Source organism: Anser brachyrhynchus (assembly GCF_964034855.1).
Source record: "Anser brachyrhynchus genome assembly, chromosome: 2".
NCBI classification, from domain to species: domain Eukaryota; kingdom Metazoa; phylum Chordata; class Aves; order Anseriformes; family Anatidae; genus Anser; species Anser brachyrhynchus.
Genome location: NC_137695.1, coordinates 116,709,707 through 116,731,686, shown reverse-complemented (window position 1 = coordinate 116,731,686; position 21,980 = coordinate 116,709,707). Strand labels below are relative to the sequence as shown.

At 43.0% G+C, this 21,980-nt stretch overlaps 1 long non-coding RNA gene across 1 annotated transcript; it reads left to right on the top strand.

Moving 5' to 3' along the window:
* Nucleotides 1–48: 48 nt before the first annotated feature.
* On the top strand, nt 49–21,785 carry LOC308188915. The gene is made up of 3 exons (XR_013945870.1): nt 49–4,629; nt 7,997–8,102; nt 10,645–21,785. It is a non-coding gene; the product is annotated as an uncharacterized lncRNA (long non-coding RNA).
* The last annotated feature ends 195 nt before the right edge of the window (nt 21,786–21,980 follow it).

Genomic DNA, 21,980 nt, shown 5'->3' with positions numbered 1-21,980 from the left:
GAACAGTGAGCGGTGCGGGATGCGGGACTTGGTCGCTGCGGTGCCTACCTGCGGCTGGGGCTAGCGGCTGAGGGCCCGCGTCCTGCTCAGCGCGCGGTTTTGGGGTGCTGCTCCATCGGGACCGGTGCTTTGGGTGATGTGGAAACACCAGCGGGGCACAGCGGTTCTGGACGGAGCCGAGCAGAAGAGGGAAAAGGGGGAAGGTCTGATCGTGCTGGAGGGCACAGTGCGTGGTGTTAGATAGCTAGGGCATCACGCAGCCCGTCCAAGTGCACGCAGATTTCAAGAATCCACGTTAGAGAACCAGTCCAGGGGAGTGGTGTTGCCCTGACAAAGCCGGGTTCTCACACCGCTGCCCTGTTACACCCGTTTGCAATTCCTGTCCCACCGAAGCACCGGGGAAAGAGAGGTGAGAACAGGATGAGGACGTGACTCAGGCATGGCAGGTAAAGCAGGAGACGGCCTGACGGTACCCTCTGTTGTGGTAAAACGGGAACGCGAGGGGGATGGCGTGCATGAGATGTGACAAAACAGCTGAAGTGAAGCGCGAGGTTGTGGAGGACGGGGAGGCTGAATGGGGAGCTGGAAATGAGGTGTGGTAGGTGATGGAGAGGCAGCAGGGGAGGTCTGCGTGTCTGCAGTTGGTAGCAGCTACAGGAGCTGATTGCTACTGCCAGAGAATAGCAGGAAAATGCAGGGGAAAGGCAGTGTCACAGAGGATGGAGCGAGTGAGCCTGCAACAAGGGGTGCTGTCACTGTGATGCCAAGGTGAGGGAAGATTGCGTCTAAGTGACAGTAACCTCACTGAAAGCAAAGAGCGACACATAAAGGAGGTCAGACCGCAGGAGAACCTGTCCTTAAACTCTCTGATACCAGCTCAGAAGATGACATACCTTGATGCTCAGTAGGGATCCAGTTGAGAGGTTAGCAGGGCTGAGGATGTTCGTAGCTCGCTGGGCTGCTGACTGGGAGGGCTGTTATAATTTATAGCTTCTGAGGCTTTGTCAGGGTGCGCTGCTCCATTTCTTGAAATTGTGGGCTAAATTCATCGCTGTTTTAATGCAACACTAAACTACTCATGTTTCACTTGCAGGCAGTTTCACCACAATAAACCATGATCTTTCACTCTCCAGAACATGACCTCCAAGGCTAAGTGGCTCAAGGACTGCCTGCTCTATGGGTAGCAGACCCGGCTGTGACAGCTTTGCACAGAAAGCTTTCATAAGGGGATTGAGACTAGCGATAGCAGCAACAGTTCAACAGACTGTCATCAAGTAGCAGGCAGGATTCCCCTAGAAAAGTGCTTTGGTTCCTGGCAGAGCACCTTAGGAACCATACATCAGGGCTTCCATGCTGCTCTCGATCCTGTTAGGAGTCATGGGATGGACAAGCCAGCCCACCCAGCCAAGCAGCTGGTTTTTTGGGGGTACACTGAACATCAGTGTATTCCAAGGGGAGTTTCCCTCAAGTGCTGTGCATTGCAGGGATAGACTGTGTTTGTTGGCTTTCCTTGAATTGGATGAAAATTAAATGATAACCAAATCAAAAATCATTTTCACTTCTGCTAAGTGAACATCCCACCTTTTGGCCAGTCTTACTGGGATGCTGACTGTACAAATTAAAATGCAGTGTTATGGGGAAGTTTGAGTGTTGCCTGTGACTGTAAGATAACTTCCAGGCACCTGTTCCTTGCAGGAGGGGTGTTGGCTTGTGTCTGTCAGAGCCAGCATCTTTCTGCAGTCAGACACCTGAGAACTCTTGTCCTCTTGTTAATTCTCATACCTACAAAGGAACACATTTTGTTTGCTGATCCTTTACACATGTCTAGGGGGGCAGTTCCTCAAGAAGCTGCCTCTTTACTTGGATGCATTTGGAGCTTCTCACAAGATAGACAATACCCTCAAGTTTGTTAGCTTCACCTAGGCTTGTCATCAACACTAGTCAAGTGCAAGCATTAATCAAATTAAAGGTTTACTCCAGCCAGGCATGAGGGCAAGCTCCTAATTACAAGGCTGGAAAACAAGAATGACCGGGAGTCATTTAAACTTGAAATGTAATTCTAGGGCAAACTTAACAGGTTTTTCCTTAGCTATTACCTTTCACCTTGAGTTTTTAGGATACGTCGCATCCATAAAAAACAGCAGTCTAATTTGTACGTGCGCTGTGTGGCTTGTCTCCTTCCCTTCCAGCACGAAGGAAGTGCCTCAGGTGGGGCTGGCTGGGGTTTTGCTGGAAACACCAAGTGCTCCCTCCTGACCCTGCTTTCTGTTGTGCCTTCTGAGCAAGCTGCCCTAGTACACGTTGACCAGCTCCTCTTCCCCGGCAGCAATTCATGAAGCAGTTTACAAAGCATTTACTGGCTTTCCTACGTTTACTGTGTAATAGCATTAAAAACTACGAGCTCTCTAGCAGTTCCCTCAAATTTTCCGTACGTAGCTGGTCTCCTCTGGAGTGACACAAATGGTGCTTTAACAAGGAAGACAACGGAGTTGATAAGCAGCCGTCCCACCATTTGGTGTCAGCTTATGGGGTTCCTAATTTGACATCACCCCGTTGCTGAAGAATGAGAGGAGATCACACCTCCTACATCTAAGAGAGTGTGAGGAGAGAGGGAATCGCGCTAGGCTGTGCTGATCTTAATGTCACAGTTGACAAATCTAATCTTTCCCTAGTTCATCTACCACTGTGCCAGCTAGGCATCGTTTTGTATGATTAAGTGCCTGTGAAATCAAATAATGAACGGAATTTGTTCCATTTGGATACATTATCCGAACTGGACTTTGGGCACATCATCATTTCTCTGATCTTTAGCTTGGAGATGCCACAATGCAGATAGTAGTAGCAGCAACACTGACACTGCATGTTGGTGGTTCGCTTGACTCACTACAGACAATGAAGTGTACCACTGACAGAAATGTAGTGCTTAACACTGAGATGTCATAGAAAGAAATAGAATTTGTGCCATATAGGAAGAAAAGATTTTAGTGGATAATGTGCTAGCAGGGAACTACAAGCAATTTGTACGCTAGATTTTTGTGATTTTTTTTCATTAATAACGTTATTTATTCTGTCTTTGGAAGAAGGAAATGGTGTTGGCTGCTTAGTACCAGATTGCATGTGTAAGTCTGGGCTTTCTTAATGATCTTCCAGTTAGAATTGTGATTAAGCGTGTTACTAAATTAGTAGCTTTGTGGTAGCTGCGTGAGTTTCATTCAGAACACGATGGCAGTCGCAGAGAGGTCACGCTGTACTAGAAGTGCATTGCAGCAGACATTTGTTGGCTTGCAAAACGAGGGGACTGTTCACATCCAGCACTTGTAAATCCCCTTCTGGGAGTATCGCCCATCCTGTTCCAAAAGGAGTTTACACCTTTTTGGTGGCGGCCATTACTGCTGCTTGTCACTGGGGAAGCTGCAAGACGCCCGCTTCCCCTGCACTTCCCGAGCTCCTGCAAGCTCCCACCTGGTGGCACGGGTCCGGCCCGGGTGCCGGGGCTTGGTGGGAATCTGAGGGAAGCACCGCTGAGAGCAGGTGTGTACCACGGGGGTGCGAGGGAGCCAAGGGACTTTTCAGCAGGCTTCTTTCTCTTAAGCCATCAGATTTCAGCTCGTCTGAGAGGATGAAGCTGTAAAGGTCGCCGGTTACAGTAGTAGATTTCATTCCCTTTTAGTTTTTATCTTCAATAAATAATGCACGCTAGCAGTGGCAGTCACCCTGTGAAAGAGCGAAAACAGTGTGCTATACAACTACCGTCACCCTATGCTTGCAAGTTTGTGACTGTTATTTGCATTAATGTAGTGTACAGAGCATTACTGTGCTGCTGTGCTCTACATCTGGTGAACACAAAGGCTTTAACTTTGTGTTCCAAACTCTTTTAACTTCCAAGCTCTTTTAACTTTCAAACTCTTCTCCAAAAAAAAGTTTGGAAGTTGGTTATTGTAATGATACTTTGAAGCAACGTAGGGCTTTACAGAAACTTCAGCTTCCCGAGAGCATCGCTGCTGTCTGTGCCAAACGGTTGAATAGTTTGCAGCAGCTTAAAATGGAAAGTGGAGTTAGACGTGTATCATCAAGTCCTTGATAGATATGGAGAGAAGTCAGCAGTTCATCCGTGGAGACGATGCGAGGCTGTGGCGAGGATGCTGGGTTGGGATTCAGCAGCCTGGTTGCCCTTCTGAATGCAGCCCGTGCCGAGCATTGCCCTGGACATAGCCCTCACCCTTTCCGCATCTTGGTTCCTCCACCTGCAAAAAGAAAGGACGGGTTCCCTTGTAAACACTTTAAGATCAAGGAAAAATGGTAGACGTCTTTCTTGGGATTAGGCGTATCCATAGCCACTGTTTAAATTAAGTATGTGGAAATTTCTTTGTAGGAGCAGACAGCTGAAAGTGGCCTGCAGCTCAAACACAGACACGTGCGGGATGTGAACATGAAGCTGTACTACCTTGGGAGGACAGCGTGTCCATCTACTGCTGGCTCTAAAGAAGCTGCAGCTGCTTTGCCAGCCGTGTACACGCCGGGTTGTGTGACATGGAGCTACCCTGTGACTGCACCGCCTCCTCGCTGTCCTCGTGACTGCAATGAGCACCGCAGAAATGCCCTACTGCATTTCCAGGTTCACCTTGTAAGGTAAATAACGGGAATCACACAAAATCAGCTGTACAGAAAGGGATAGAGGGACAAAGGGTGCCTGAATAGGAAGGGCTCAGAAAGGCTAAGGCACAAAATGACTCACAAGGGACAAATTGTAATGAGAGCTTTGAAAGGATGTTAGAAACGGGGGGAGGCTGAAGGAAGGTCTGTGGCTTAGAGAGAGGAAAGGCACATGACACCAAGACTGAGGTGTTCAGTGGTTTTAAGTCACAAACAAGGTGCTGGTACCCAGAAACTTACCGTGTTTCTTTTTAACAGGGCTATAGAAAAGTCAAAAATCAAGTAGAGAATACATTTTAAAATTTAAGAGATGTAGATACATTGAAATCAGCCCAGCCTGCTGAGCTTTATGCTGGCAAATTTAAAGTGCTAGAGCATTCTCAGAAGCACTAACAATAATCTTTGACAGCTGCTAGAAGAAAAGTCCCTGTGGATAAACATAATACCTGTCATTAAAAGTGAGAAAATGAAGAAAATAGAGACTTTGGGGGAGTCAGGCTGGGACTGTCACTGAGAAGCATTTTCAAACAAACTAATACAGTTTGTTCCTAAACATGCAGAACACAGTCAGGCAATAAAGGCTTTTGAAGAACATTGTGTTAAACAGATCTAATCATCTCTTCTTCAGGATGAGCAGCTCAGTGCTGTAGGCACCTAAACCGCTTGCTGCTGGTGATGTGACCACTCTGGGGGGTGAGCATGAGCAGGAGATGCCTTGCTTTTCCTGTGTGTTATGGAAACATTGTACCCACAAAACCCTTTATCTTTATGCCTGCAAAAGTCCATTCCTTCCTGTGGGTGCTGGATTTACTGGGTAAGCACCACAAAGGTCCTGCTTATGGCTGAATCACGCAGGTGAACATAACTTGCAGACTGCGTAGGTACGGCAGGTGCCTTGCAGTTGGCTGTGGGCTACACAAACTGACTTGGTGGATCCAGTCCATAAGCTGTGTGCACTGGGCATCCCTGACCTGGCTGGTACATGGCGAGCTTCAAATGTGACCAAGGGTTTTTAAAACCTTTTGATGTGGTCCCACATGATGTTTTTACGTGCTGAACAGAAGAAAAGAATGAGGCCAGGCTGAAATCACTGCAGCTGGGCAGGTGCACAAGTGGTTGAAATACCACTTGTCCGGAGTAATTATCAATGATTCACTGTCAAACCAGAAGGATGTTGTAAGTGAGGTCCCGCAAGGGTATGGCTGGGGTCAGCGTGACTCAGCGCTTTCATTAACGACTTGGATGAGAGTAATGGTTTGAATAGAGTAAAATTTGTGGATGACATCAAGATGGAAGGGTTTTTGAGCACTTTCGCGAACAAGATTAGAATTTAAAGTAATCTTGGCACGTTGGTGAAATGCTCTGAAAAAAATAAGATCAAATTCAATAAAGAATGCAAAGAACTCCTCAAGGGGGAAGTCAAATGCACAGCTGCAGAGTGGAGAATAGCTGGCAAGGCAGCAATACGGCAGGCAAGGCTTCGGGTCCTCCAGTCATTGATGAACTGACTGTTAGTCAACAGTATGATGCTGCTTGAAAAATGTTCCTCCCTCAATGATTTTACTGACCCATAAGCCAAACAAATGAAATTCTGGGGAATATAAATGTAATTTTCTGGTCTACTCAGCACTGATAACTAGGGTTGTGTGTCCACTTTGGAACATGATAAGAGAAAAAAATAAACCAATAAAACTATATGAGAGTAAAAGGAATGATGAGAATCAATAAATCCAGGGGGTGGGGGAAGATTTATTTAATCTAGAAAAAAAGGAAACTGAATGATGACCTGATAGCATTCTTGACCTGTGTAAAAGACTTGCAAAGAGAATCAAGTCTTCTCCATGCCAACAAAGAATAAGATGAGAAATGACTTGCAGCAAGAGAGATATTTGTTAGACAATCCTTTTGTCAGCATTTAAAGAGGTTTCTTAAATAATTCCCATCATCAAAGCTTTAGAAGAACAGGACAGACAAACTTCTTTCAGGAATGTACTAGACAGACATGATTCTTTCTCAAAGAAGTTATGAGCCATATGTTTCTTCCAACCTTATGTGTCTGTGATTTTGTCTAACAGCTTAAATCACAAGGGATAACCTAATTCTTAACAATCCAATTCTGCAATTCAGTGTTGAAGTGTGTAGTCAATACCAGTCAATTAATTCAGAGCTCTGACAAGATAGCGGTGTACGGAACTGAAAAGCTAATATATCATAATATTTTGCTACGGTACAATTTCTTCTACGAGAGTCCAGTCTTAAAAATCCTCACATACATTTTTCTAAAATTACATTACCTTTATGCAGACAAAAAAAGCTACTCAGATCTGTACAAAACTGAAGAACTGGGCTTTTTTTTATGTGTTACTGGTGCTCAGAGTAAAAAAAATACTTATCAACACAGTAGTATATGTCATTGGCTTGTTTTCACTGGTGTTTGTGGATTGAGCCCATCTAAAACCAATTCTCAATCCAATTACACGTGTGAAAAGAAATACTCTAAGCACTCGATTTTGTACTTGTTCAGTTCATGCCAGCTGCTGCTGCACAGCACCGTGCAGACCGCGTGCGAGACTGGCAGGTCAGCTGAGCGGCTAGCTCCAGCCTCTATAGCTCTGCTGACTGCAGGACTCCAGAAGGTTGCAGCAGTGAGGATCCAGCCTGCAGCATCTCTAGAGTACTGTTTTGCAACTTTAATAATAGCATCATGAAAGGACACAACTTATGTTTGCCATGCACACACTGTTTGAGCATTTTTCCTCCTTCCCAGAATCCTTGAATTTACAATAGAACTGCTGGAAAGTTGAGCAAGCAGCAACAAGATGCTGCTTATTCATTCACTGGTTGTTTTCTCCCTTACCAGCCATTTGTTTTTGGAGACCACGTAACTGTACCGAGAGATTAGAAATGCACAGATTTGAGCTTTCCAGTTGGTTATGCAGAGTATTAGATGCGGGTTAGAACTAGGGAAATGGGCCACGGAAGAGCATACGGTGGATCTTGAATAATGCACAGATTTCGTATAATGGAAACACCAATGGCTGATGGTTTCCTTTAGCCTGGGTTGGTTACCTAGTACCATACAAAAGAAGGTTAGGTTAGAATTCATCAAAAAAATAAGTGGAATATTCAGTGGTCCATAGAGATAGGACAAATGGAGGCAAATATTCATGCTATGTTTTAGCCATATTTTTCTATATCATCCTTTCGAAAGGTTTAGGAAGACAGTTCTGGAAACAGTAAAAAGAAGGTTGAAAGGCTCCAGGTTACTGGTGAAACACACACACACACAATGAAGTCTTGAGACTAAAAGAGACAAATGGCTATTTTTTTATTTCACTCCCAGTTTTGTCAACTGTTTCTTAAAGAAGGGAAGGATGAAAATTAATTACTTGGAGCAAGAACAACGGGAGAAGCAGATCCCAGCCTTCTGCTGAGGAGAAGTTCCCCAGGTGAGGATTATGTCACCATCTTCTGTTTTCCCTGGCAGAGCCTCTCCATCTTGGGTCTACTCTTTCTCTCTATTCTGAGCCTAACCCTAATTTTTTTGCAGTTAGTTTCCTTCAGCAGCTGTTTGCTGGCTGTTTGCAGGAGTGCCCAGCCCCTTCACCATCTGCCTGTTGTCCTCCAGACATTTCTATAACCTCCTGTCATGGCATCCCTTCCGAGTGAATGGGAGTCCCTGTAGATAGCTTGAGGAGGGAAGGGTGACTCCCCTGTGCAAGGATGGAGGTGGAACCCCATCGTCTGACTGTACATGGAATAAAGGTAACAGGATTGCTTCATCTCCCTGATTTATGGAGGAAATGGGAAGGCTCTGATTTATGAAAACAAAACAAGTATTTCTTCAAAATAACCACAGAATTTCACTCAGCCAAGTATTCCTCAAACTATAAAGAAATAGGAAGAGGCTATGAATCAAATCAATTATTTTTTTGTATCTCTTCTGTGGCTGTGATCTGTGCCTTCTATCTGCAAGACACTCTTTCCTGCTCAGATATTCAGTTTATGGAACAGAAACATTTGAAAAGCTGACTAAATTGAAGAATGTTACTTTTTTTTTTTAAAAAAAAAAGCCTACATCATCCCCAGTTTTTGAAATATTCAGTAATCTGTTCAAATGCTTAGTATGCAACGCATTTGTTTTGTTGAACTCTGTATCTGTCCAGTGGTGAGTTATGGTGAATACAGCTCTTTTTCTATAGTTCTTTTTAATTTAAAGCTTCTTTCATTCTGTGGGGAAGAATTTTCTCCAAAGGCAGATTTTACTCAAATTATAAACTAGGCCAGAAAGTTGTGTAATGTTCAACCATCAGTCATTGACTACTTTTCTGAGAATTGAACAAAAATGGCCAAGTACAAAGTGAAGTCAAATAATAATTACACTTTAAGGAATTAGTGACAACAAATCAAGTAGGATATTTGATAGCAGGGGTGCAGGATTACAAGCAAATACAAAAATGTCTTCCTTGATTGCAGCACTTTAACATTTTCATAGTTTCTGGCATGCAGAAAGAAGATCTAAGACTGATATGGGAAGAGACTGTTTAGTCTTCTCCCACTCCCTCCTTTATCCTTTTTACAAGTCTACATATCTACTTTCATTCCCTTTTTACTTTTCCTTTCAAATGATTTTTTTCTCTTCAGCAAAATCACACTTGAAATTTTGAGCTTTCACTCTTATACAGCGAAACCCTCTCAAAATGTTGCACCTTGTGTGTTTGAAGCTCTTCATTTACTGCCAGCTCTCAACGCTCCCTTACTAGGTTATCCAATTTTCCAAGTTCTGTGTTCCAAGATCTCTCTATTCACTCTTTGCTGGTCTTGCAGAGTTCATTAGTGGGAATATAGGGATAAATATACATGTGACTACATTGCTTTCAGAGACAGCTTCTCTCTCAGATGACTCTAGTCACGCTCATGTAGTTCTGGGGCCGAGCAAACTTTGCTAGAACCTAGCAGTGTCTCCTGCAGCTAAAGCATCAGTATTGGATTGCTAAAGGTCTTACATGAAGGCATCTGTGCTGCTAAGATTGTATCATCTGTGTGTTTGTGCAGCAGTGAGCTCACTCATAGCAAAATCTTCCCTGGTCCTGTGCTAGTGATTGTCCTGGCCAATTAATGTTGTTAAATGCAGGCCCTGATTTGTACAGTCAGCAAATGTCAACAAAAAACCCTTGGGAAGTAGCAGTAGTTGGAAGAAAAAAACAAATATACATGAAAAATTATCCACAAACCTGTTCATATTTCTGAGATGATTAAAAAATATATTTAATTTCAGCCCTCGTGTGTTCACAGAACATTAAATGAGAACCATAATTATTCTGTGTGTTGTCTACAGTGGAGACAAGCAAAAAGAGAACCCCATTTAGGGGTAAGGAAGCAAGTAGTTGTGAGCCAACTGTGTTGACAGCCTTCCAGCTGGATCAAGACTCATTTTTCTGAACAGTTTTGGGACAGTTTGTATAAAGTAGGTGAAGCTGTGCTCTACAGGGAATACTGCCTCTTGTGTGGAGAAGTCAGTGTGGACCCAACGCTGTGCAACAGGAGAAAGAGTCAAATCTACAAACATTGATATAATTATGTGTTCTCAACCTCCAGATACATTGGCTTCCCAAGCCATTGGTTCAAATATGACTGATAATGAGTTTTTTAGTAATGCCATGATATCTGACGTGTCAGTAGAAAACAACATCACCAAAGACATACTCGCTGTTACCAGTCTCAGCGTTGATATGAAAGCAGGACCCGGTTTTCTAGGTTTCTCAGTTTAAACCTGTTTGCTAAAACCGATAAAACAACCCCTGATATTTTCCCATTTGGTCATTGTTTGAACCTAAGACCTGACGGAGACACACCACTTGAGATGCCAGAGCTGTGGCACACAGTTTCGCCTCTACTGAGAGAGTGTTATCAAAACCATGAATGCCGTTGTGTTACTTACCAAGCCCTGCTTACCTGTGCACTCCTGTGTTACTCACACACCTGTGGCAGGTCCAGCGGCAGCAGGTCAGGGAGCAGACACCTTGCATTTCACAGCAGAAGCGAGGACAGCACTGGTGTTGGCCTGCCTCTGATGAGTCAGCTGAACTGCTCGGAAGGAGAGAGATTACATACAACAGGGTAAGACTTTGCAGTTTATCAGTTTAATAATAAAGCAGATGGATTTAAAAGAATTCGGGATGGATTGTCTTAAGTTGTGGTTCCAAGAGAAATCACGCGAGGCTTTAGACACCTAGCAATGGGGAGTTAGAGTGCCGCAGCTGGATGATGAAAGGCACTGAAGTGGGACAACTCACTCGACTGCTTCAGATTTGTTGTAGACATGCTGAAGGGATAACTTTGTTTGTGCAGACCACATACCAGACCGGGTATTTACTGTTGTAGCTCCAATATTGGACGAGGAATAACTCAGAGAGGCAGTATAAAGCATTGTCAATGTGAATCGTGTTCTGGGTGCTCCAGCTAACTGGACAGAATGTAATTTGCTCCCTGATCCTGATCAGTTTTCTTTTCCCAAGTGCTGTAGTGGTCCAATATTAATAACATGGAGCCAGAGCCCTAAAGACAGCAAACAGATTGAGTAACATTAACAAACGAGTATATAACAACCCACCGGAAATCACAACAGAATTTGGGCACAGCAGTATCAATACTCTGATGTGGTAAAGTAAGGCTGCAACTGTTTGTGTCAGCTGATCAATTGACACAAATGATATAAATGATTTCTGCTTCATTTAGCCTTTTAGCAGTTACCACTTCTAGAACCCCAGGGATAATTGTATTTCAAGAAAACAAGAAAACCTTTCCAGTATTTGACAAAGTGAGATCTCCTTTGAAAAGACAGTCCTTTTCAAAAGTAATCACAGCTCTAAACATGAGGTGGTGGCTCATAACATTCTTACAAAAAGCCTTTTAAAATTGACTGGCAGATTCAGCCCCACCTCGTTCAATTACATGGAAGCAAATGGGCTGCAAAGAAAACCTACTTAAAAAGTCACCCAGCAGGCATTTTGGTTACTACCCAGTGTGAGTTACAAATTGGGTAATAGGAAAAGCAAAGAAATAACAGGCTTTAGTAACGTTAGGCCTAAGCTAGTATTAGTCCACTTCTTATTAGAATCATATTAACACAAAGACAAAACCTTAGCACTGCTTACTTGAATAAGTTGAGCTATGTGGGAACACAGACTTCAGAACATTAAGTCATGTTGGCCTGTGATCTCTCTATAAAAAATATAACTAATGGAGTTTTTAGCCAGCCAACAGAAATAAGGTACTTTTTAAATTATCAGAACTCAGAGAGACTAACAAAACTGATTTAAAGACTGACCTGCTTCAATACGAACGTTAATTCTTGAGTACAGGCATACTTCATTTAGTGTTCATACCAAGCATAACCTTCCTCACCCCTCCGGTGCTTTTTTAATTGAATAAATACTACAGAGTTAAATCATGAATAACCAAGAGCAACAGACTTGGCAGAAAAGGCAGATCTCACAGAAAGCTGTGAGAATCTTCTTGCATACACAGTTTTTCAGGGATTTGTCCAGTCAGTGCATTAATGTAATTTTGCCTGTTTCTAAATGCCTTCATACTTAAATGGCAATCGTGCCCTACTGCTGCGTCTTTCAGAGGCAACAGAATATGCAGGCAGGGCTGAGCCACAGATGACTCTCTTCACTGAGACACGGCTACTGCTGTGCTGGAGGTTTCCACCTGGCAGCAAAACTAGCAAAGGGGTTTCTCAGATCCCCCAGCACAAAGGCATCTGCCCATGGCTGGTTTGGTGCTGGACAGTGCTAACCATGGTGATTTTACACCAAAGTGGGTTTGAGAAGTGCTCCTGCATTTCATTGTGCCTGGTGACAAGCTGAACCCGCTCCTTGTGCCAGTGGGTGATTGTACGTAGGAGACAAAAGAAGCTCTTCAAGAAGCAAAGCTAGGGCCGGAAGAGTGCATCTGCTGGTGCTCTCAGCCTGTGGGTGGTGACACTGTGTCTATGTGCTACTCCACTCTGCAAAGATATATTCTTAAATTAATCTGATATTTATTCTTATTCTCCATCTGAATCACTCTTCCAATCACCTTTAAATAACTGTAAGTGCAGCAAACCACTGGCGAAAGGTTATTTGGGTTTGTACCACATTCATCAGATTAAATACTTTAAAACTGTTTCACTTAACGATAAGGCAGTAGCTTTTATATTGCGTTGTGGACCTAAGGCAGCACAATCGAGCCCATGGGTAAACATAGGGTTTTAGTGCTTTCAGTTACAGACAGCAATAGCTGCTGGTTTGCTGAGTCAGCATTATGGGCACGAGTATATACAGCTGTGTCACCTGAGGGACATGAACACAACACTATGCAGGTAAGTAACCTTAGCCAAATACTTGGGTTTATAACAGCAATTCAGATTGTGTCATCAGAGAGGTGGATTACAGCTTGGATTCTGCAAATTCTTCTTCTCTGTGTCCTGCTTTCCTATCCTGAAACAGCCTCCTTGAGCAATACTGGAGATGCTTTTGAATACCCTGGAGTGATTAATCCCACCAAATGTTAACTGTCTGCCCCGCTAACCCAGCAAAGATTTTAGCAAAGGGGTGCCATTTTAATCAAGAACAAAATGTAATTATCAACCACATGTTCTACTGAGATATGAGGAGAAATAGCAAGACCATCAATCACTTCACTCACACAGAAGAATATTTAGAAACTCTCCTGAAGTAGTTTGATGGCTGTTTAGTAGCCTGTCCCTTTTTTTCTGCAGTGAGATCTGTCTGGCTTTGAAGACTGGGCTAGATTTGCTATCCTGGATATAAATCTGCCTCATGACTTTCTAACATCCAAGTTTAGCACAGTAGAGACCTTGGCTCTGTACACTTCTGGTACCTGTATGGGGGATATTATTTCTAATGGGGATCTCTAGTAGACACTACAGTATTGCATTAGCTGTATAATGATAATAAAAGCAATTAGATGGCCTTAAGCTTCATGTGGAACTATCTGACAGGAAAATTTTGGAAAAAACACAGGTGCTTAATTTTGCACCCAGAACTTCTCTAAATGAGAGGATTTCCACTGAAATGAGATTCTTCTGTTTAAGTGCTTCATGTTATCTGCTCTGGAATAGGTAGAGATAAAGAAGCAGTTGGCATTTATCATGCTATGTGTCATTGTTTCCTTGTGGCGGTTATTTCTTTCGAAGTATTCCCTCGGTGCTACACACCAAAACGTCCTGCTCCTTGGGCCTGACTGTGAACTTGTGACTCGGGATGGAATAGTGATACATCTGGATAAGTACAAGACAAGTAGGTATCCTGTTCCTGAGCAATCAAAAACTGGCCACAACATCCCCCCGTTACAGAACTGGAGGACTGGAAGGGGCCTCAAACTTCACAGGCTCTCCAGGGTCAACTGCCGTATTTCAGTCTTGACTCGAGCTTTTGAGAGACCTACACTGGGAAAACTCCACATGTCTAGGCAATAGGATAAGAAGGGAAATGATAAAGAGATTTAAAAGCGTCACTTATTTCTGAAAAACTTCACATTGGGTATGGCTCTTTCCAGGATCGGGAAATGCAAGAACACAACCACTTCTGCAGTAGGTCAGGTCAAAGTCTGTCTAACTCAACACCGTGTATCTAAAATGCTGAAATAAGGCACATATGTTGAAAAAGGGCTTATAAGGAAGTTTTCCTCTGACAAAGACTGTATCCAGATTACCTTACTAAAAAGCATCGGTCTATTTTGCATTAACTTTATAATTCCTTTTAAAAACTGATTATACTTTTGACCTGCATAATATCCTGTGCCATTAAGGTCCATCATTCAATTCTGGGCTACGTGGAAAAAAATGTTTCATTTTGTTTATTTGAACTTAGAGCCTTGAGGCTCTTTGGCTATGGTATTGTGAAAAATAATGAAAGACTGTTTGGAAGCTGAAGATTCCCCCAGTATATAGTCTGCCATCATATGGGAGCTACTGCATGCATTTATTGTTCTGTCACTTTTCTCTTTCTTCACTGTGCTTCTTGTGAAACGGGGTGATCAGAAATGTCTGCTGTATTTGAGATGAGAATGCGTGATAGATTTTTACAGCAGTATGATCGTTTTTACTGTTACTTTTTTCTGCTTCTTTTCTAGTAATACTTAAAATACACTTTGCTTTTTTGACCACTATTGAGAAACAAGCTGATATTGTCAGAAAATTCTCCAGAACTGCTTCAAGTTCATTTTCCTGAGTAACAGTTAATTTGTGTCGCATCACTTTGCATGTTTATTTTATAATATTTTTCCCATGTGTTATAGTATATGAACTGGCACTGGATTTTCTCTGCTATTTTGTCACCAATTAATAAAAGACAGCAAGAATCCTTTTGCAAGTCTTCATAGTCAGCTTTACTCTCTGAACAGCTGTGTCATCTGCAAACATTGCAACTTCTTTCTTTACCTTTTTGCTACGTAACTTGCAAACATCTGGTACAGCACAAGCGCTATCATTTATCTCTGTGGTAATATCTGGTAACCAGCCTCTGCTACAAAACGTTGCCATTAATTCCTGTGTTTTATTTCCTACCTTTTAACTGGGGGTCAGTTTCCGAGACACCTTCTCTCTTCTCAAGAAGCATAGCTACTTTAAGAAGCTTGTTGAAACTTTGGCAGTCAAAGTACACTATATCAAATAAATCACCTTTGTTCACATGCTCATTGATTTTTAAAAAGAACCCTAAAAAAATGGTAACTCATAAATTCAGTTTCCAAGAAGCACCTCAGCCTTTTCCCAGTGTGTCATACTTTGGCTTTATGCCTCTTAAATGTATTCATTATCTTAGTGTCTACTGGTTTGCCTTGTACAGACAGATGTAGAGTTTGGTTGGAGGGGATTTTGCAGCAGAACTGGGATGACCAGTAATGTCTGTGTGACTTGAGACTGTCAAAAGTATATATTCCTGGAAATAAGCACTTGGGAAGCTCATATGCAAGTGGTTTTATTGGTTCTGGTTATGAGGAAATTGACTCTGAATGAACTACTACGACTGTGTTGCATGCTGCCATGAAGAGGCAGCCCATCTCAAGGGCTGCCCATCCACAGAAAGTTAGAAACAGCTCTGCAAAAATGGTATTCCCCATTTTCAGCACGCACTGTTTGGCTCCATACTCACCCACTGAGTTTAGAAACAAAAGGACTATTCCTCTGCTAAATCTCACGGCCTGCTATGTTGATTAATAGTAATGAGAGTCTGCTTGGGAAAGACTGTGAGTGAATGTTCATAAATTGTTATCCATTTTCCCCAGTGAAAACTTAAAAAAAAATGAAGTCGTTTTCCAATGTGGTTAGCAGTATGAACATAAATGCAGTTAGTATTTCACTTCTTATCCTCCTACAGTCATGGTTAAAGAAACCTTTCATTGGACGAAAGAAAAATAACCCCAATGTCACCATTATTCAAGCATCAGCAGCGTGACAGTAGGCTTTCTCTTTAGGAGGTGGAACAGTAGGCACTAAACAGAGAGCCTGAGATATCCAAGCAATATATGCTTTGAATTGTAATCGAATGCTATGCCCTGCATAATGCTGAGACCGAAGGTTAGAGCTCAAGGTTGCTGGACAGAGTTTCAGAGACCTACAGGACAGGTTGAACAGCCCACAGGATGCCCTCCTGAGCACCAGCTGCCAGCAGCACATGATCAGAGATGCCTGATGCACCTGCCCTGAAGAGGGAACATATTGTTTTTGAAACACTACTTGGAATTTTTCAGTTGTGAAGCATTAGTTTTGTGTGCTCTGCATGTCTGTACGAACGCTAAAATGAAATAGTGCATGGCAGCCCTCACGGTGCGGGAGGGCTCTGTGTGATGGATCCGAGGGACCATTGTGCAGCCTGCGTGTGCTTTCATGAATGTTGATGGTTGTTTACCTGTAGCACAGAGTGGGTGATCTGTGTGAGAGCCTTCATCTGCAGGCCCAGAAAGGTACTCTGTACATTGCTTGGATTTTTTTCCCTCAGTAAGATTTTACTCTTCTTTCAGAGTGTGTTCTCAGTGTGAATGCTTTGGCTTTCAGACTTAGCAGCTTCATTATATGTTGTGAATTTTAAAATCACCTGATGAGAAAAAAGAGCAGAAGATGCTCAATTAGTAAACAAGATGTGGCTTTACTAGGTAAATAAAATAAGTCTCTGTTGTACTTAAGGTGCACCAAAATAAATACCACCAGAGGTGCATACAGAAATAATTTTGAGACCTTTTTGAACTATACAAAGAGGGAGATGAGGAAAAGAGATAACAATATAGTTTTGTAGTTACGGATGAGTTAATGTAATAAAAGCTTTTTGTGGGAAGGCTTGGAGCCTTGGTGAATAATCTTTCTTTTGGGGGTTCACCCATATATTGAGCGTCTTCATCAGACTCATAGCAACTTTGGGAATAGTTCAGTCTCTGTCAGACCAAGCTATATTGTGAGGGGAGTCAACTGCTGTGTGTCTTTTCCTGGTAGGACAGGTGTTAGGGACTGGTAGTGTCTGGGCTGGCACAGCTGGGTGACACTTTGGAAATACGTTTTTCTTCAGATTCTCTGTGAGGTTTCTTAACATGGATACTCTTGCCTGGCTTGAGGTTCATGTTGGGTCCATGATATGGAAACAGGGAAAAAGTGACCCTGCTTTACAGTGAAGAACTTCGCAGCAGCACTTGCTCTTTGGTGTGCCATGCTGGCTATTTAGTGCTTTGGAATCATCAAGGGAGGTTTGTGCTTTGCACTTGCACAGTGTATTGCCTGCTTCTATTTTGGATGTGAACACCACACAGTACTCTAAAAATTCACTCATGAAGGCTTGGCTACTGAAAAAACCACAAACAACTATTTAAGACTCCTGCTAAGTCTAAGAAGGGAAAAAAAAAAATTGGCTGCTTTAAAATAAAAGATCAAAACAATTTAAAAATAAATAAAATCAGAAGAAAACTGCTAAAAATAATTTGGACCCTTTGTTATCACTGAACTAAGAACTGCAAAAGAAAGAAAATGAATGATGCTAAAATGGAAGACTATGATTTCTGTTGCTATAAAATCACTCCCAAAACACTACTTGAAACTGACATGATGATGTAAGAAGCCAGCACTAATTTCTGGTATCAATACCCTCCTGATGGAACGTATGTGTCCTAAGATAGAATAACAATCATACATGGGTTACTCTTGATAATTTTAGGTAAGGAACCTGGAAAATAACTTGATATAATGAGCGATGGAGTAGGTGTCATGGGGGACTGAGATCAAGGACAGCCTCCTCTGTTGAAAAAGACTTGAAGCCACTGATAAGTACACAGGGATGGGGGTATGGATTTAAGGCTTGTTTGGTCAGGGAAATGGGAGCAAGTGGGGGATTTTCTTGACTGTGGTCAAGCATTTTGAAGACTCAGAGGGAAGCAGTAACGTGGGGGTAGCAAGGAGCCAAGGAGGAACAAAACTCTCAGCTGTGTTGTTGGTGACCTGAATGCTCAGGCAGCAGGGATGCAGGGCTGGGTGCCCGGGCTGGTGTGGGAGGGAATCGGGTCACAGTTCTGGGAAACAGAGAATGCCTGCATAGCTGAATGTGCTCTCAGAAGACATCATGGTCTCTTTGATCTCCTAAACTCTTGCCATGTCACTGCCAGAGTACCATGTTGGGAAACTCTCCCTGTTTCTGGTCTCACATGTTCTGAGGATTGCTGGTCTCATCTGTGTTATTTTCAGAGCACTTCAAATCCCATGACTTCATATGGCCTCATAAATCATCCTTCCTGTGCAGTGCTCAGCCTCAAAACCATTCTATCTGCAACACCACGTTTTCCCGTAAGTGAAGGGAATTCTAGTAGGAAAGATGCATCCCATCAGAAACATGGTCGAGAGGTAGGGTAGGCAAAATGCTCTGGTGGGCTAGCAAGGGAGTGATTTGAGAGTGTGGGAGTGCACACCGGGACAAGAGATGAGCATAAATGGACAGACACAACTAAATGCTGGCGTGATAGAGAAGGATGAATAGAGAAGCAAGAAAGCAAGGAACACCAAAATATTGCAGCCACGTTGTTTTTTTTCTCTCATTGTGCATGGGCCTCATTAGCTATCGAGATCTCTAAATTCAGTATGTGCAAAACCATTCAAATAACTAGGTAACTATAGGTAACCAGGTTGGTTAACTATACTGTTATCTCTTTGCAGAGGGAATGTGTGCCCAGGTGGCCAAGTGTGCCCAGGTGGCCAAGAAGGCCAACGGCATCCTGGCTTGTATCTGGAATAGTGTAGCCAGCAGGGCCAGGGAGGTGATCGTCCCCCTGTACTCTGCTCTGGTGAGGCCTCACCTTGAGTGCTGTGTTCAGTTTTGGGCCCCTCACTACAAGAAGGACATGGAGGTCCTGGAGCGTGTCCAGAGAAGGGCTACGAAGCTGGTGAAGGGCCTGGAGCACAAGTGCTGTGAGGAGCGGCTGAGGGAACTGGGGTTGTTTAGTCTGGAAAAGAGGAGGCTCGGGAGACCTGATTGCTCTCTACAACTACCTGAAAGGAAGTTGTGGGGAGCTGGGGGTTGGCCTCTTCTTGCACATAACTAGTGGTAGGACTAGAGGGCCTCAAGTTGCACCTGGGGAGGTTCAGGTTGGAAATGAGGAGACATTTCTTCTCAGAAAGAGCAGTCAGGCACTGGGACGGGTTGCCCAGGGAGGTGGTGGCATCACCGTCCCTGGGGGTGTTCAGGGAAAGGTTGGATGTGGTGCTTAGGGACATGGTCTAGTTGGTGACATTGGTGGTAGGGGGATGGTTGGACCAGATGATCTCGGAGGTCTTTTCCAACCTTAATGATTCAATGATTTTATTATTATATGAATTAATTCTTGATCCATGTGCCTATTCATTTTTACATTATTGAAATGAAAGCCAACCCAGTTTTAAGCAACAAACCAAGCAAAGGATTTATACAATGAGAGTCCTGAGATGATTGCTCGAAGTCAGTAACAGTGGCCGAGCAGCAAAGAGCAGTCCCTCTGCTGCCGTAGACTGGCATATCTCCACTGAAGCTCATGTTGTTTTGCTAACCACTGATTTTTGCAAGACAAAAGAACAATAAGTAACCGAAAAGTCATGATTCACAATTCAATAATAGACTTCCTAGTGTTTGGTTTATTCGTGTTGATAGCCATTTGCTAACGTAGTTGGTATATGTTTGAAGGTTGCCTCATCCAGCAGCATGCATGTATTACCTCTAAAAATATGCATAATATGCAGAATAGTGATAACTGCAGCTTTTGGAGGCAGCAGTAGCTGTTCACTAGATTAAGAGGCTGAATGTCCCAGCCAATGCACAGCAGCAATTGCTCATACTGCTCTCTGAAGTTGCAGGAAAATCCCTTTTCCTCTGAACCAGGTGTCACCAGGAATTACCAGACAGGTAAGGGTACACTAGGTTATACCACAGAATCTGAGTTAGTATCACTCATTTGATGTAGGAAATGGGAGCTTACGGTACTGGTGACAAAAGATTGAGGCACCCAGTGCCAATATTAACCATCCTGACTTTTTCTGACAGCTCCTTTTCTTCATTTCCAGAAAAGCATTTCCAAGACACACAATTTGTATCTCACTGCTACATGCTTTCTACACACAGTGCTTAAGGGATAATCCCAAATGCACTGTAGTATATGAAGCAATAAATGGCTGCTGAGATTAATAGACTGAGCAAAGCTGAAGCATTTAATCAATCTCAAAAAAATAAAAAAATACTCATTGCCAGAATATTACAGGCGAGAGAATTTACTCTTAGTATATAACAAACCCTAACAGGGAACAGCAAAATTTCTATTCATCAGCGAGGACTTAAGCTCATGAACCATCCCCTTTCTTAACACAACACCTCAGTATGGGGTGGAGATGAGGGCACAGGCTGCAGTCGTAACCAAGTGGGCAACAGGTACAGTCTTAGACCTGTCTGGATAAATATGCTGCAGGTAAGGGTTTCTGTGCTTTGTGTGGAAAGGATAACGATGCCCTATTTCTCTGTGCCGTGATATCTTTGTTTAAGACAGAAGAATAATAACAAGTGCATTTCTTGGTGAAAGAAAGAACAGAATACAAGGAGACCTTGGATCCTATTGATCCAGCCAAACTTAGATACAATTTACAGCAGCGGCCAGATTGCTGCAATTTGAGGCATTGGTTTAATGTTCTTAACCTCGCATCAGCAGGGATTACTGAAACGAGGTTTGATCGGATAGGCTTTGATGGACAATTTGCAGCATCGAGGTGGTAGAACTCTAACAAGAGTAAGGAGCTTCTGTCCAACAGGGAGCTCTCATTTGAACACACGACCTACGTACATCTTACCAGGACAGAAGTTAGTGGACAAGCCTTCTGCCTTCAAAAGTTGTCTGTAGGCTCTCAGTTTCCTGTAAAAACGCATGCAGTGACCTGCTTCAGAGGACATCACACTCCTCTTCCTGTCCTGAGCCACCAGAACAAATCCACAAAGAGTTCAGCAGGTGTCTCTCAAAAGAAACTCACATTTCCTGGTGATGATTAAGGAAGCAATGTGAGTCCTGATGGGGCAGGAAGAGGATGGGAATGCTTTTCCTTACACCTTCTCTCTTGAATCACACTTTTTCTCCTGTGTGATACATTTATTTGTACTTTACCAATATCCAATCAAATGACAAGTTATGTTTTTCACTGTGAAATCATTTACTTGTTATTCAGCCTTGTCAGAGAGATGCTCGTGCATGCCCAGGATGCTCGGAAAAGTGTTGGTAGTGCATGCTATCTCACACTGGACTCATCTCTGCTTGCACCTCTTCCTTAGCTGCAAAACATTTTCCTTCCCCTTTCCTTCTCCAGGCTATTGGTTTGGGTTGTCCCAGTTCTATGTGTCCCCTACCACAGTCTCTTCCAGCCCTCCTTTCTTTTGATTTTATAATTTTCAGAGTCCACGCTAAACACTTCCCGAAAAATCATACGTTTGGAAGCAAATAGATGATCAGTGGCCACTTCTGAAAATCTCGTCTCACATGACCAGTTGAAGCCTCTTAGGGGTTGTGTAAGAATGCAGGTGAAGAAGGTTCCCTGCTTCAAGCTCAGGTGTTTGACAAAGCAGATTGATAGGCTGGATCAGATCCGAATCAGCTTTCTAATACTGATCTTCTATTTTTAACTTCACAGAGAGGAGTAAACTATAAAAGCAGAACAAAGAAGATAATGGATGTTCATTTGTAAGGACTTTGAAAACAAACAGACAAATAAACAAAACCAGATTTACCTTGCTATAAATCCAAGGTAATCTGCTTTTCTCTAGTATCTTTGTAATGAATTC